The sequence below is a fragment of the Ammospiza caudacuta genome, chromosome 3, assembly GCF_027887145.1.
Source record: "Ammospiza caudacuta isolate bAmmCau1 chromosome 3, bAmmCau1.pri, whole genome shotgun sequence".
Taxonomy (NCBI): Eukaryota; Metazoa; Chordata; class Aves; order Passeriformes; family Passerellidae; genus Ammospiza; species Ammospiza caudacuta.
Window position 1 is genome coordinate 89,843,549 of NC_080595.1, and position 14,889 is coordinate 89,858,437.

General features: G+C 35.0%; 1 protein-coding gene across 1 annotated transcript in view; it reads right to left on the reverse strand.

The window, feature by feature from the left end:
* The window catches only part of CSMD1 (CUB and Sushi multiple domains 1), a 1,059,051-nt gene that overhangs the window by 636,990 nt on the left and 407,172 nt on the right, over positions 1-14,889 (reverse strand). The gene's annotated exons all lie outside the window — the stretch shown is intronic.

The following is a 14,889-nucleotide window of genomic DNA, read 5'->3' on the forward strand; positions in this document are numbered from 1 at the left end:
AGCAGATATTAATTGAAATAGGCTGTCACACAGATAAGAGAAGATTCAATAACTTTCACCATCTAATACACAGGAATCCAATCAAATTTAGTCAATAGCCTCCCTCTAAATAAACACAGACTACCATTTATCACATTGTAAAATCAGAATCAATTTCCTAATGAGCATATAAGAACTTAGTCTACTACTTTAAACCTGACACATAATTTTCTAGTAGCTAAAATATTTTTCTGTGCATTGTTTTTTTTGGAAGCATTGATATGAGAATTTTGAAACATATACAGTCATTGTCTAGGTTTAATGTTACACTTAGTAGACTGTGAGAACACAAACAGCCTCTACATAAACAGAACACAATCAGAAATGTAGTTTCCATACCCTTGTCCTGGCTGCCATTCCTAGAATAACAAGATGGTTGAGGTGGAAAGTATTATCTGGTCCAACACTTCAGCAGTGTTCAGCCAAGCAGAGCCACCTAGAACCAGTTGCCAGAGCTTTTCTCTATCTCTAAGCATGTATCATCACAATCTCTTTGGGCAACATACCTCTACAAGCAAGCCATACACCACAACCAGCTAACCCTGGGATAGCAGCAAAGAATCAACACATAGAAATCTCTTGCCATAGATGTACCATTGTAAAATAGAAATAGATAATTTTTTTTTTTCCAAAACAAAAATTCTTCTTTATGAATATGCTTTCCACAAGCATATTTTCAATTTCCTTCATAGATTTTAGACTTAAAAATGGCCATGGGCCTATATGGTCGGAGATTGTTCCTGACTGCCAGTGAGTCCTCTAATTAAAAAGGAAATAATTTATGACTTGAGGGTCTTTTTTTTTTCTATGAACTTTAGGACTTCCTATACATAAAAAAAATTCTAGTTGTAATGATTGGTAAAACAAGAGAAAATTTGATAACAATTCACAGTGTACATTTTGTATTTGTCATCTTATCAGGCTGTTTTGCTGACAAGCAGCATCAACAGGTACTGTTATTATTTGAGGAAAACATTGTCAGAGCTGAGAAAAGCCCTGTGGCTGCCACACACTGAACTTCATATGGACTAGCTCATTGTTTTAATTATTTCTTTTTATTTTAATTTCATCTTGTTTTTAAGTCTTAATATAAATCCATTTATCAATCAAGAGTACTTGAAACTAGACACATATTCCCAGAAAGGTTAATGGGGCTACCAACAGATTTGAACTGAGAGGAGAGGCTATGATGAAACCTCATGTGATGAAAACCATATGTTGCAGCTCTGCTGGGCATTAGAAATTGCTTCCTAGCTAAACTGCGACATAGAAAATCCAATTCAATCCAAACTGATTAAAGTGGACTGTAGTGAAATTTCATGAGGCTGAAGTAATGACAGAGAAGAATAAAAAGGAAAGGTGTAACTAAAAACCGAATTGGCATACAATAAAGAAAAGGGTAGACAATATCTACCCATAGAGAAGAGGAAGTCTTTGTTCTGTCATGAAATCCACAGGAAGTTCTCTTGCTCTCCAAAGATCTTCTCTCTTTCCTTACTCCAACTTTATTTAGTGTGTTTTCTTCCCTTACAACAATTTCTTATTAAATTTGATATTAATTTGGCAATTCCAAAGCCAAAGAAATAAACACGTGTTGTGTTTTAACCCCAACCAGCAACCAAACCTCATGCAGCTGCTCGCTCACTCCCACCAGTGCAGTCAGGGAGAGAATCAGAAGGGAACTCATGGGTTGAGATAAAGTCAGTTTAACAGGGAAAGCAAAAGCTGCTCACACAAGCACAGCAAACCAAGGAATTGATTCACTGCTTCCCAAGGGCAGACAGGTGTTCACACACCTCCAGGAGAGCAGGGCCTCATCAATAGTACTTGGGAAGAAAAATGCCAACACACCAGACACCCTCCTTCCACCTTCTGCACTCGACTTTATAAATGACCATGACGCCACATGGTCTGGAATATCCCTTGGGTCAGTTTGAGTCATCTCTCTCAGCTGTGTCTCTTCCAAACCTCCCACATACCCCCAACTTCCACACAGGTGTGGAAGCACCAAAAGCAGGAAAGGCCTTGGCTCTGTGTATGCCCCGCTCAGCAATAACAAAAACATCTTTGTATTGTCAACTCTATGTATCCAAATCACAGACACATACCAGTCACTGTGAAGAAAATTAACTCTGTTTCAGCCAAAGCCAGAACAGTATGTGAAATATTCTGTTTGCCATTACCCCACTCTTCACTCTGCATCCATGTTGCAGAGCAACTAAGTCCATCTAATCTTTTAAAGCCTAAGCTCTTCCACTCAAATAAGAAGGAATTATCCCAAATTTCTCCTTTACGGCTCCTTTAGAGTATTTTTGAAAAATAGTGTCTTAGTGAACAAGAGTCAAATAGTCTCATGTTTACCAAACACAGATAAAAAAAATGTCTCCTCCTCCTCCTAAAGTACTGGTACATTTTTTTTGTTGCTTGTGTTGGGGGTTTGTTTTTTGGTTTTGGTTTTGTTTCTTAGTAAGATTCGAAATCAGTGAAATGGCAAGATCTATAGTTTGATCTATGTCATGGCTGTGCTAAGAAGGTTAGCTGGTTAGGATTGAAGCATTACTGTAAGATACTCTTCAAGAATTAAGAAAATCTTCAATGAATCCAAAGTAAGGAATTTGAGTGCATAAAGAACCATGACAATTTGAAACCTCCTTGATGTAATCATTAAAACATTTATAAACCACTGGGGAAAAAGAAGGTTTGATATTAATATTCTTTTTGATAATAGCAATTACTTTAATGGGAAAAGAACATATATTCTCAAATCCACTATGATCACATTTCAGAAGTCTCTTGTTTTTATTTTTGTTGTGTCACACTCCCTTGTTCACATATTCAATATATATTTTGCAATACCCTGCTATTTCAAAAAACAAGATAAATACTAGTAGTTCTGTAAAAGAGTAGAGGGGATTTAGGATTATTTTTTCACATCCATTAAACAATGTCTTCTTTAGCACAAAGAAATATTGAATGATTTTTGGTGTCCAAATACTTTTGGCTTGCGTTTGTAAAAAATACATGATAAAGTCCACGTCATTTGAACTACTTGATGATGAACTTGGACAGAAATCTCTCTGGCCTGCTCTTCAGGGCCAAATTACTTGGGTGGCTTGTACATCCCCTAGCATGGCTTTTTATAAAGAGCTGTGGTATCTATGTTCTGCAGAGAGCTCTCCTGTGACCCTAAATTGGACAGAAACTACCTGTGAATGCCCCATGGAGAAGTCTAAACAGACAGATGTGTTTGGAGCATCAGTTAATGTGGTATTGTTGTTATCCTCATGGATGTGGTCCTGCCCACTTAAAACTTCACAGTCTACATCCCTTATGTGGAGAAAATTTGATCTATTGGCCTTTTCAGCGTCAGAGAGTTCAAGACTCCCACATGTCCAGCAAGTGTCAAATCCCACAGCCAGGCGCACTTTCCATCTCTGCCTCTCTCCTTTTGAAGTGAACAGCTAGATGCAGCAGAAGAGACAACCAGGACTAATACGCCAGAGGTAGAAGAAGAATATGATAATTCAGCTGCTCTCAGACTAAAATCAATTTCTGCTTCAGGAATGCTCTGGGACCATTAAACTCTTATTCCAGTGGGTGCTATCAGACTTGCATTGAAAAGAGTAAAATCCAACTTGCCTGATGTTGTTATATTCTCCATAGGAGAGATAGACATAAAACAGAACTGGAACAGTTTTCTAAACAACAGTCATCCATTTGTCACCACAGGGGCATCTTCTGTACCAGAATTATGTGTGTCACTTTTAAATACACACTTGAGGTTTTAATAAGTTTGCTTCTTCTAGAAATGTTGTTATTTGTTTTGATAAATTGATTCTAAACACATTTGAAACAGATCTTTCTGTGTAAAACATAAAAACAACTTGACAACTAAAATTTGCATATTAAACCCTCATAATGAAAATATAATTTTTTCTCTGTAATATATTTCATGATTAAGGCTAAAATTTTAAATTCAATAGATCTTATTAAAAGTATTTTTAACCCTGTTTTAAGGCTTAATTTTCCTCACTAATATATTTATCTTTGTAAGACTTTGTACTTTATTTGTATAGCTGTTGTTACTACAAAGCAGTAATGGATAACTAAAATTTTCAGTAAGAAGATCTTAGAATAAATATGACTACAGTTCTTGTACCAAATCTAGAAATAAACCAGCAAATAATAAAATTTACTAATTTTTTCCTGATTGTATGGAAAATACTTATTCCATTTGGAATTAGTGGCTGGTCTGCAATAGTGTAACCTTTTTACTCACCTTTGACTTACAATTATTGCTGTTATGGCTAAGAGAAGATACTGCACTCATTTTTTACCTCCAAAGTATCACTGCCACTTTTGATTTTATGGTGCTTATTTAAAGTACTAATATCTAAGATCATCATGAACATCTATGCAGTATTCTAAGCCCACTTTAAAACAAATTCTCCAAAAGACAACAGAAAAATAATTCAATAAAGCACAACAACATTGGGACTAAATAAAGGAGACAAAGTACCTAATTTTAATGAAACACTGAAAATCCTAGATACTGTCAACCTAAGTATTAGAAGAGTCACCATAAGAGCAAATAATACTCTGTCTACACATTTCAAAATACACTCAACAAGTGACAGTGTTTCGTTTTATGGCATTTGGAATATTTTATCCCCTATTATACCTACAATTTTATTTACATCCATGCTCTATATCTTGCTTATTTCTTGTCTCACTTCATGGAAAGGCCAAGACTCATGAGGTCAGGGGAATGCAAACTAAAAGTGGTGCAGCAGAAGATTGGACCAGTATGTGATTGTGAATATGGCATAAAATATACATAAGGGTCTGTCAAGGGGAAAATATACTACTGCCTGTAGAATGTTAATAAGTGGCTAAAAATGTCTTGTGTTTAAGCTGTTAGAATGAGAACATATAGGAAGCAAGAGGAACTTAAAAATAAGGAATTCTAGAATTAAGATGCATATCATAATTCCAATAAAAATGTATCTTCAGAAAGCAAGATTCTGTAAAATAGGAAGCAGTTTTTCAAAAGCACAGGGATCTCTGTGGTTCCTTCATGCTGCACGAACCTACAGAAAAATGCAATGTCTGAGATATGAGTCTAGAGGATACTAATATGAGACTGACTGATCCTTTGAGATGTTTGAATACTTGCACACAGATAAATAGTGGAATTGAAGTAAGTGATGAAGTCATACCCAGGAGCAATTTAGGGTGTTGGGATCACAGAGAAGGAGATATTATGGTGGCAGAGACCTGTCTAAAGCTTGAAAGAAGCAGCAGGTTTACGGAAACAATTATGGGACTAAACATTGCCCTAGTCCTGCAATATTTTTTTTTCTAAGGTAGTAGAAGAGGCTGCAACTTGTCATTAGTAAACACATGAAGTAAGGAACAAGATAGGGTCTCCATTTAATGCATGAATTACCCTGTCTACTGTGAGTAATGCATGGAACTCCTGTGGGATACGTATCTGGTACACTGTTGTAGTCAGTTAAGGAGGGATCCACACTATGCTATGATAATGCTGCAGGTACCAAAAAAGTCCTAAATAGTTAAAGAACAAAGTTTTTGTATACACCAATAATTTAATGTTGCATTACCCTTATCATCTGCTCTAATGGTTATAAATTATATCCTCCAATCTGACTCATAACTGTTATAGAGAGTTCAGCTAGACCTGAACTGCTTCTTCCTCTCATAAAGCACTGCTAGTGCACCCTAGCACCTGATTCAGGGTGTGGAAAAGTAGGATTATGTTTAATGTATTCTCTGCATCTAAAATCTAAATTAAATATTTAAAGTGTATAACTTCTAAAAGACAGCTGGGATCAAAGTTTATTGCAATACTGCACTAGCAAGTTGCATATTATATTACCTTTTGTGAGAAAGAGACAAATTATGCATATTAATATAGGCCTACTAGAGCAAAAATTGATATGACTTGAAAATATAGTCCTGTGTGAGGGCAGAATTGTCTCTTACCATGTCATAACATTCAGACATATCTTATTCTCCAAAATCAGAAATCAGAACTGTGTGTGGAACCATCTTCTAGCAAAACTGTATTTTGAGATTTCAAGTATTTCTACAGGCTACATCAACATGACATCAAACTCATTTAATATTTTGTAAACAAGTAAGAGGAAAATTCAGAAAAGCCCACATCTAAAGATAAGAACACAGAATATTAACTTTTATTTGTACTAACCCATGTGAGTATTCAGACAAAACTCTTCCAAGAAACTTCATTAAGAGTTGCTAAATCTTCCACTATAAACAAGGTATGTTTTAGACCAGCACCTTTTTAACTTAGTCCTCTCTGATGTATGGAAATGCTTCCTACTACCTTGACCAAGACTAGTGTTGAAAAATACTTCTAGAATTTAAATGGAGGATCTAGCTCATTTTGCATTTACTAGACTACTGTCTCTTGGCAGTGTTACAGGAAAAAGCATGGGCTGACAGGTCCCAATCACAGTCAATACCTCTAATTTCAAAAGGACATAGCACAGAAAGTTAATGCTTGAAAGAATATTTGCACTACCCCCATTATACATTATTGCTTCTCTTTCTCTTTTGTAATCACTCTCAATCCTGATATTGATAAAGCTTTGATAAACTGAATCTGTTTTCTTGCTGCAGTTGCATACTGGAGCTAATTTAACTAGAGACATTTAACTTAATGGTCACAAAAAGCATCAGAAACTGTAAATAAAGGAAGAAAAAAATATTAAACACTGTGCACGTAACTTGATTTAACTTTGGTGTGGTATACTTGTATCTCAATATTGGAAAATTCTGTCCAAATTCAAAGATATTTGGTTCTTCAAGAAAAATACATACCTTCAGGTCAGATTTCACTCTGGGTCAATTTTTCCCTAATTTCTATACATAGACATGTACATAAAAAAGTTTTCAGAGGAAATGTGTGTAACACTGTAACAGTTCCATGCCTATTACATGGACCAAGACCCTTCTGCGAGATTCTGTGAGATCCTTGGGGCATAGTAAGAAGAGGTGAGGAAAAAGGGCCATGGAAGACTAGGCTTTGATAATCATCCACTTGGACTTCTATTAATTTGTAAGTTTGTGTATATTTGAACTGAATTTGAATTGACTCTGTTCTAAAAGAGTTCCATAAGTCAACTCTGGCTTACTTCTTAGTTAAATCCCTTCGGCTTACTTCTTGGTTAAGAGTTGATTAAAAGCTCTTGATTTCCTCAAGACTTTTTTTTTTTTTTCCATTGGATGAACACAGTGGTGTTTGTAGACAGGAAATAAAAATCCACAAAACCAACTTGTTTTCAAAGTATTTTGAGAAATTACTGGAAAAAGGCAATCTTAGAGGCATTGATATTTCTAGTCTAGTTCACATGGTATTATCTTGAAGATGATTAGAAATCAATGCTACAAATGCTCAAATGTCCCATAACCCAGCACCAGGATTTTTAGCTGCTAATCAATCCCTATGTGTTCTTAAAGCAGAGACTCTGCTCCTTGCTAAGGCAGATATATGTAAAAAAATCAGCAACTGAAGTCCTAACCACAGGATTATGCAGCACCCAATTAACCTATTAAATGCACAGAGATGTTTCAAGCATTTCAGAAAGGCGTGTCTTTCCTGCAGCATTAACCACAGCAACAAAGTACTGCCCCTACTCGAGCTCTCATTCACATGTTGGAAGCTTATGACCTATTTTCAGAGATATTTTCAGCCTAAAATTGTTAATTTAACCCAGGGCATAGCCAAATCCCCAAGTGACATTTTTGCTCAAGCTAGAAACCTGTCCAATTTGCATTGCAAAGGTGGGCTAAGCTACATAAGGAGCTGTTAAGCCTGCAATACCTTCTCAGGAAAACTCAAGCTAAAACAAAACAGGCACATTCCTATTTATTAGAGCATTAATTTATCATTCCTTGCTGCACAGCAGCTCAGGCAAAAAATAGCACTGATATAAACGACAATGGTTGAACCCACATGGGCTGTATGGAACTGCCCTGGGAAATGAGGATGTATTAGGACTTTCTAAGATAAAAAAGACTAATTTAAGAATTAAAACCAAATATTTCATTTTAGTACATGCACTTCCAAATGTTTGCAAATATCTATAAGCAAACCAGTTACTGGCAGAGTGCTCACTTACTTTTTTGCTAAAATAGGAGCTAAAATCATAGCAAGACTAAGAATGTGATGATAACTGATACATGGCAGCACACCCAACAGAAAATATGAGACAGGAAAAAACATTTCACCACTGAAAGTTGTTTACTGGCCTTTATTACTAAACCTAACTTAAATTCTTCCACGCTCTATTTTAAGTTAAGTTTCTAATCTGAAGAACAGTTTGGAAGTCAAATTCAAAACATAGAAATACATTATAAACTTTAAATTACTGTAGAATTCCTTTTTAGAGGAAAACTGGTTTTTGACCTGATTTTCTTACCTGACATTCCAGCTAACCAGCTGGAATAACCAGCTTTTTGGTAGATGTTGTATGAGCTTTAGTAGTATCTGTGCTCCTTTCCAGATTTTATCCAGATCTTTATTCTTATTTCTTTAGACAGAGCATTTCTAAAGAATACTCCAAGGCAGTGCAGCTCCCTGTTTGCAGGATGTATTTTGCATAGATGAAAACAGAACTCTCAACAAGGAGGTCATAATCACTGATCCTTCTCTTTAGCTGTCCTCTCTCAGAGTTCCAGCCTGCACTGATGATACACTGATAGCTCTAAAATCACTGCTAATGGCAAGTATATTTTTAGCAATTGGAATAAAATTCACAACAGGAAAGTGCAGGTGGTTGTGAAATACTGTTCTAACAATTTCCCTGCCAAATTTCCTAGGCCCTAGGCTAATTTTAACATATGCATGATATGTTTGAGCCTTCTGGGAAAGAAAATACATAGAGGAAAATTGCAATAATTTGACAGAATTTTTTTCACCACATTCTTAACAACACAATTGTTAAAAATATGCAGTAACATGAACTACACAATTTCTTTCAAAAACACTCAATGAGTGTTTTTGCTTTAAAACTACAGGATATGCTATATGAAAAGAGTGAAGATGAACTCTAACAACAGAATTTTGCATGGGAATAAGATGCAAATGAGTTAATCCACAGAGGTTAGAAATTATAAACCATACTCTAAACAGGTTCCAAAATCTCTTCTGTTCTCTGACATGAATGAGAAGAAATTCCAGTGGGCTAAAACCAAATACTCCTCATTTAACACAACATCAAAATCTGTCTTTTGTTTAAATGCTAAATTTTGCACCTTAAATGAGTCATTCCTGACTCATATAACTAGTGAGATAAATTACAGCCAAATGAAGATTGCACCTTTACTGTTCTCATTGTAAGCATATTTCATGGTTCAACAGTGTGTAGTACACAGCATATATTGAAAAGAAATATACTGAAAAGGGAAACTGATTAACAAATCTGCATTGCTGCCTCAAAATGTGAGTGTAGATACTCCTCCCTTCCCCACCCCCCCACCCCCCCCCCCCCCCAGTCTATAATAAAGAGATACAAAAGAATTTATAAAGGCTTGTTAAAATAAGTGAGGCATCCACCAAGTCTAGCAGAAATACCTACTGGTAGTGACAGAGAAGAACTTAAACGATATTGTTCTAAATGCCACAGTATTTTATGAACATGACAAATTGCATGTGTATTGAAGAAATAACTATGCAATATAAATTGTCTCTGTATTTTAAATTTTCATTCCCAAAGGTATGACATTAAATTAATTTAAAATGGTCCTTCTTTCACTACTCATAACGTGCTGATGAAAAGATAATGAATACCATAAATTAAAACACAAACATGTTTGAAAAACCTTATTCCTTACTAGTTTTAAGCAGAAGTTTCTATTTACTTCTACACATGAATAATTAAACCGCTTGCAACTCATTACTTCTCAAGTTTACTGCACATCTGCCACGTGTATTGGCAAGTGCTATGACTTTCACTGTATTTCATCTGAAGAAAATTGCAAGAGGGAAATGATATTTTCAAATTATTTTATTGCCATTTTAAGCCTACAGTAAAATTTTATTATTAGTTTACGTTTACTATGTCAAAATGATAATAAATTCCTCAGACATGTTTTGTGATAGCAATGGTAATGGTTTTGAGCACAGTTTGGTTATGTGATTCTATAGGTGTGAAAATTACTTTTTCAAGACCATTTTCTGGCACACTTTTAAAATCAAAATCTCAAAATCTCACATGACTGTATTCTTATCAAGGAACTTTCCATTTCATCATCACACTAATTTTTCATGTTGCTGTGACAGCTCATTGTAAATTTTTTTTGGCTTTTAGGTATCAATGCCTCTTGAAATCAAAGCAGAAATTTTAGTGCTGTTACATTTTCTCTCAACCAAATAAAGCAAGATAATGGTGGTCTTTGTCAGATCTTTATCCCAGTTTGATTGTAAATGTGAGTCAAAATTTTTTAAAGTGGCCATGATGACTGGAATTTCTCCTTATTTTCTTATATTTACTAAGTTATCAAGACAAAGTTGCCAGCACTGTGCATAGCTCCATTTTAAGAGGCGTATGGCTTGTCAAAATGATAAATAAAGGAGGAAATGTCTAATGAATGAGATTCAGCTAGTCCAAAAAGTTTAATAGAAAAAAATTCACCTCAGTACTATTCACTCAGAGCAGACAAACCAAAATGAGCTGAAATAAAAGCAATGTTTCATAACTCATGTCCAAATAATGTCCAATCATTAAATAATGATTCCTTAAATTAATTGCAACCTTTAATTATCTACAAAGTATTTGAATACACAAGTTCATCCTAACAGCCCCAGCAGTATCAGAAATAGAATTTTCAACTAATCTGCAATTTACACTGTACATAAGCTTTCAAATTCTGTGATTTATACCTCTGAGCTAACACAGTCACTTTTATCTCAATAATCAGTCTTTTTCACTCTTTTTGACTTTGCCACTCTTTTTCAGCTCAGTGGGTAACAAAGCTTAAATTCTATTAAAAATTTCTCTCTTATAACTCGGCAAAGGAGATACAGATTTCTCTTAGATGTTTTGTATAGACAGTCTTCACTTAAGCATGGAGTCTGCAAAAGGTTATATTAAGCAGAAATTCTAAAACTGATGTACATCTTAAGATTACTTCTCATTAAGTGGTTGCATTAAAGAAATTCTCACAGTACTGCAGTGATTATTACCAATCAGATAAATCTTAATTTACACATTGTGAGGGATCAGAACCTCTTCCACAGCTTCCTTTCTTGCTATTTGCTAGTGGATAATGGATAGCTCCTGGTTTTTATGAGATAGCAGTTGGTTCCTCTTGGCCCTTTATTTTTTACTGAAATTATTTTCTAAAGGAATAAAAGAGTATTACTACAGCCTCACAGTGAACTCCCAACCTGAGAGGTCAGCATTTTATAACAGTAAATTGACAAAAAATAAAAACCAAAAGGTTTTCAGAAGTTTTAAACACATCCTGCAAAAAAAAGATTAATAACAAAGTTTGTTCCCAAGTCTTTTCACAACTACTATTTATCTGAAAAAAGGTCCAATGAAAGTTGGTACTAGAACTGTTAATCAAAACAGTAAGAAAACATCATGATCCGTCACTTCCACTTTTGCATTTCTGTGGGTCAGCTGCTCTGTGGGTGGCTTCAGTAGCTTCTGCAATTTGCATCAGGCTAACATTGGAATCTTCAGGTATTTCCTCTACTCTAAAAGTATTTTCCACACTTAGCACAAGGGATGCTGGTTTCCAGAAGGATTTAATGAATTTTGACTATTTAAACAATGCGGATTAGCTGTTTCCTCTATTTAATTTGGCTGATAAAATACTAGAACTTTTATTTCCTTTTCATTTCTAGCATGTATTTAGATTGGAAAAATTGGAATTGCAAAGAACACTATCCAAGGACACTTCAAACATACAATTTGAACATATAAAACATACTTTAATCAGAGAGGTGAGCTAATTGATCGTTGTTTAAACTTGCTAATCACCAACATACCAACATTATTATGATTCATGCACTATAGGCTAAAAAAGGCAAGAGTTAGCAAGACACAGAGAGCCACAGAACTTATATCTTTCTGGTTTTGATTTCTTAATTGCTGAAATAACTTGCAAAAGCAAATATGCTACACTAACCATACCTACCATATATGCAGGTTGTATCTGCATGTTTGCTGTATGTCTCTCTTCAAAGAAGGTAACATAAGTGATAATATTTTCTTTTTAAGAAATTAAAATACACCTAATTGAAAACCTAATTTAATAGACAGGAGTTACTTTGCACAATTGCATTTGAAAACACAAATTTTTGATTTCCAGAGAATTTTAAAAATTAAAGGAACTAAGCAGCCTAGAAAAACAGCTTCATAGAAGCAAGCACACCAAGCTAATGACAGACTTAATCAGACTTCTGAAAATACCAGAAATTCAGGTATAGGACAGATTTTTTTAAAGGATAACAGAGATTAATTCTTAATGCAGACATTGGTGCAGAATACACATACGCAGTGTTGAATTTTTAAATTGTTCACTGAATTCAGCACTCAAAAACCTAAAAGTCATTATGAAGTTCTCATATTACATTGTCATGGTGCCAAGTTAAAACTGGCCTAAAAATTTTCTGTTTGACATCTAAATCACATCTGTATCCTTGTATATTCCCACCATTCAAATGACAAATAAAAGCAGTAACTCTTTATTAAAACCATTAATAGCTGGTTTATGCTGCATGTTGCATAAATAAAAGGAGTTTAGCTGTGACTTTCTCTTATGCAGAAATTTTTTCAGCAGTGGCACAAGATCACAAAGTTTCCGTTTTGTGCAATGTAAAACTAGGATCTTGATACCAAATGGCAGAGGTTTGCCACAGGAAAGATGGTATGTTAAATCCATGGGCCACAGGAACTGCAATTTAGATAATTATGTTACAGTTAGCTATGAAATTATTCCCTTTTTTGACTTCAAATGTTTGCAAACGATTCTTTTGATATTAGCTTGGTCAGGAGAAGAAACTGAATCTCTACTCAGGCTCTACTCAGGTGTCTACAATGTAAATCCATTCATTTGCTAGAAGGCTCATTACCTGTATCAAAAACCAAGCCATTTGTCATGTATGTTTGTATATATATATATATATATATATATATATATATATATATATGTAAAAGTGATACGGTTTGCTGCTTTGGGGTTTTTTGCCCACTCAGATTATCTGCCTTTCACTTGCCTTTAATTCAAAAAAGCTTAGTCAAATAAACACTTTATTTTCAATTTCCAGGCTATAAATGCTTTGGAGGATTACTGTATTAAAACAAACAAACAAACAAAACAAAAAACCAAAACTCAATGCCATGTTTTATTAAACTACTGGCTTTCTTTAGTGGGTTTAAATGAGAACCAAGCCTTGGACCTACCTGTAAGTCACTTTAAATGGCTCCCTACTGTAAATGAGTAAAGAGACCACTTTGGAATGTAGGACAAAGTACTCCACTTTGCTGACCTTGGGATATAAACCATAAGGTAAAATTCTATATTTAGATCTCAAAGGTTTTATTGGAAGTACCTGACATTATTGTGCTATTTATTTGAAGTTTATGACCCTATTTTTATTGTTAGTATTCTCCTCTGGCTTATTATTCTATAGTACTGATAAACTGCAGTTATTTTCGATAATATCCTTTAGATGTGACTAAGTTATCTTTAAAACAATCCTTATTGTGGATATCACTTTTCTGATATAACTTGGGTGTCACTAATCATTACTTTTCATTGCTTGAGGACTATTTGTTTCTCAATTGGAAAATATGACACCATAAACATTTTAATCTTCTATTAATTTTCAAATTACAGCAATGTTAATAATTCATTACAGCACCTGCGTGATTGTAACTTTTTCTTAACTCCTACTGCACATCTGCACATCTATTTCATCTGTTTCCTCCTATTCATAATAAAGCACAAAAATTCCCTTATTGAAATTTGATGCTTTGTGACCTGTAGGATGCATGAGCCTACAGAAAAAATGTAGAGGGACTACTTGAAAGAGCTCATAGGAGGAACAGGTTTAAACAAAGAGAGTAGGTTGAGATTAGATATTAGGAAAAACTTCCCTGTGAGGGTAGTGAGGCTATGGAATAGCTTGCCCAGAGATGGATGCTTGTGGATGTCCCACCCCTGGAAATGTGCAAGTCCAAGTTGGATGGGGCTCTAAGCAACCAATCTACTGGAAGCTCTCCCTGTTCACAACAGGAGGGTTGGAACTTAGATTATCTTTAAGGTCCCTTCCAACCCAGGCCATTCTATGATTCCATTATAGCAGAGTTTTAGTAAGCATATAAGACAATGCTATTTCTCTTAAGCTTTTAAAATGAAAAAAATCTTCCTCCCACATCTCTATTATGGCTACTCCACCTGAGCACACCACTGCTGCTTTGTGAATTTCCTATTCAGCATTTTTCTAAATCAATGCTAAAATGCCCACCAGCTTCTAAGTGTCTAGGCTGAACCATTTTAGAAGAGTCTTAAATGCTGCAAAAAATCTTAATGCTACTGTCATGTGGCAAGCAAGATACTGTTACTGCGAGGGAAGAGCACACAAACCCCGCACATTTTATGTGTGTTTTTAGCCCAACCAATCTGCACAGACCGAGGCTTTTGAGGCTCATACTAAAGGGTTCTACTTCCCCTGGGGTCCAGAACTACAATCAGCAAATAACTTTCAAAGCAGCTAATTTAAAATCTAAATCACTAAGCCACTACATAAGGGATTCAGTTAATGGAAGGTCTTAAGCATTGCAACTG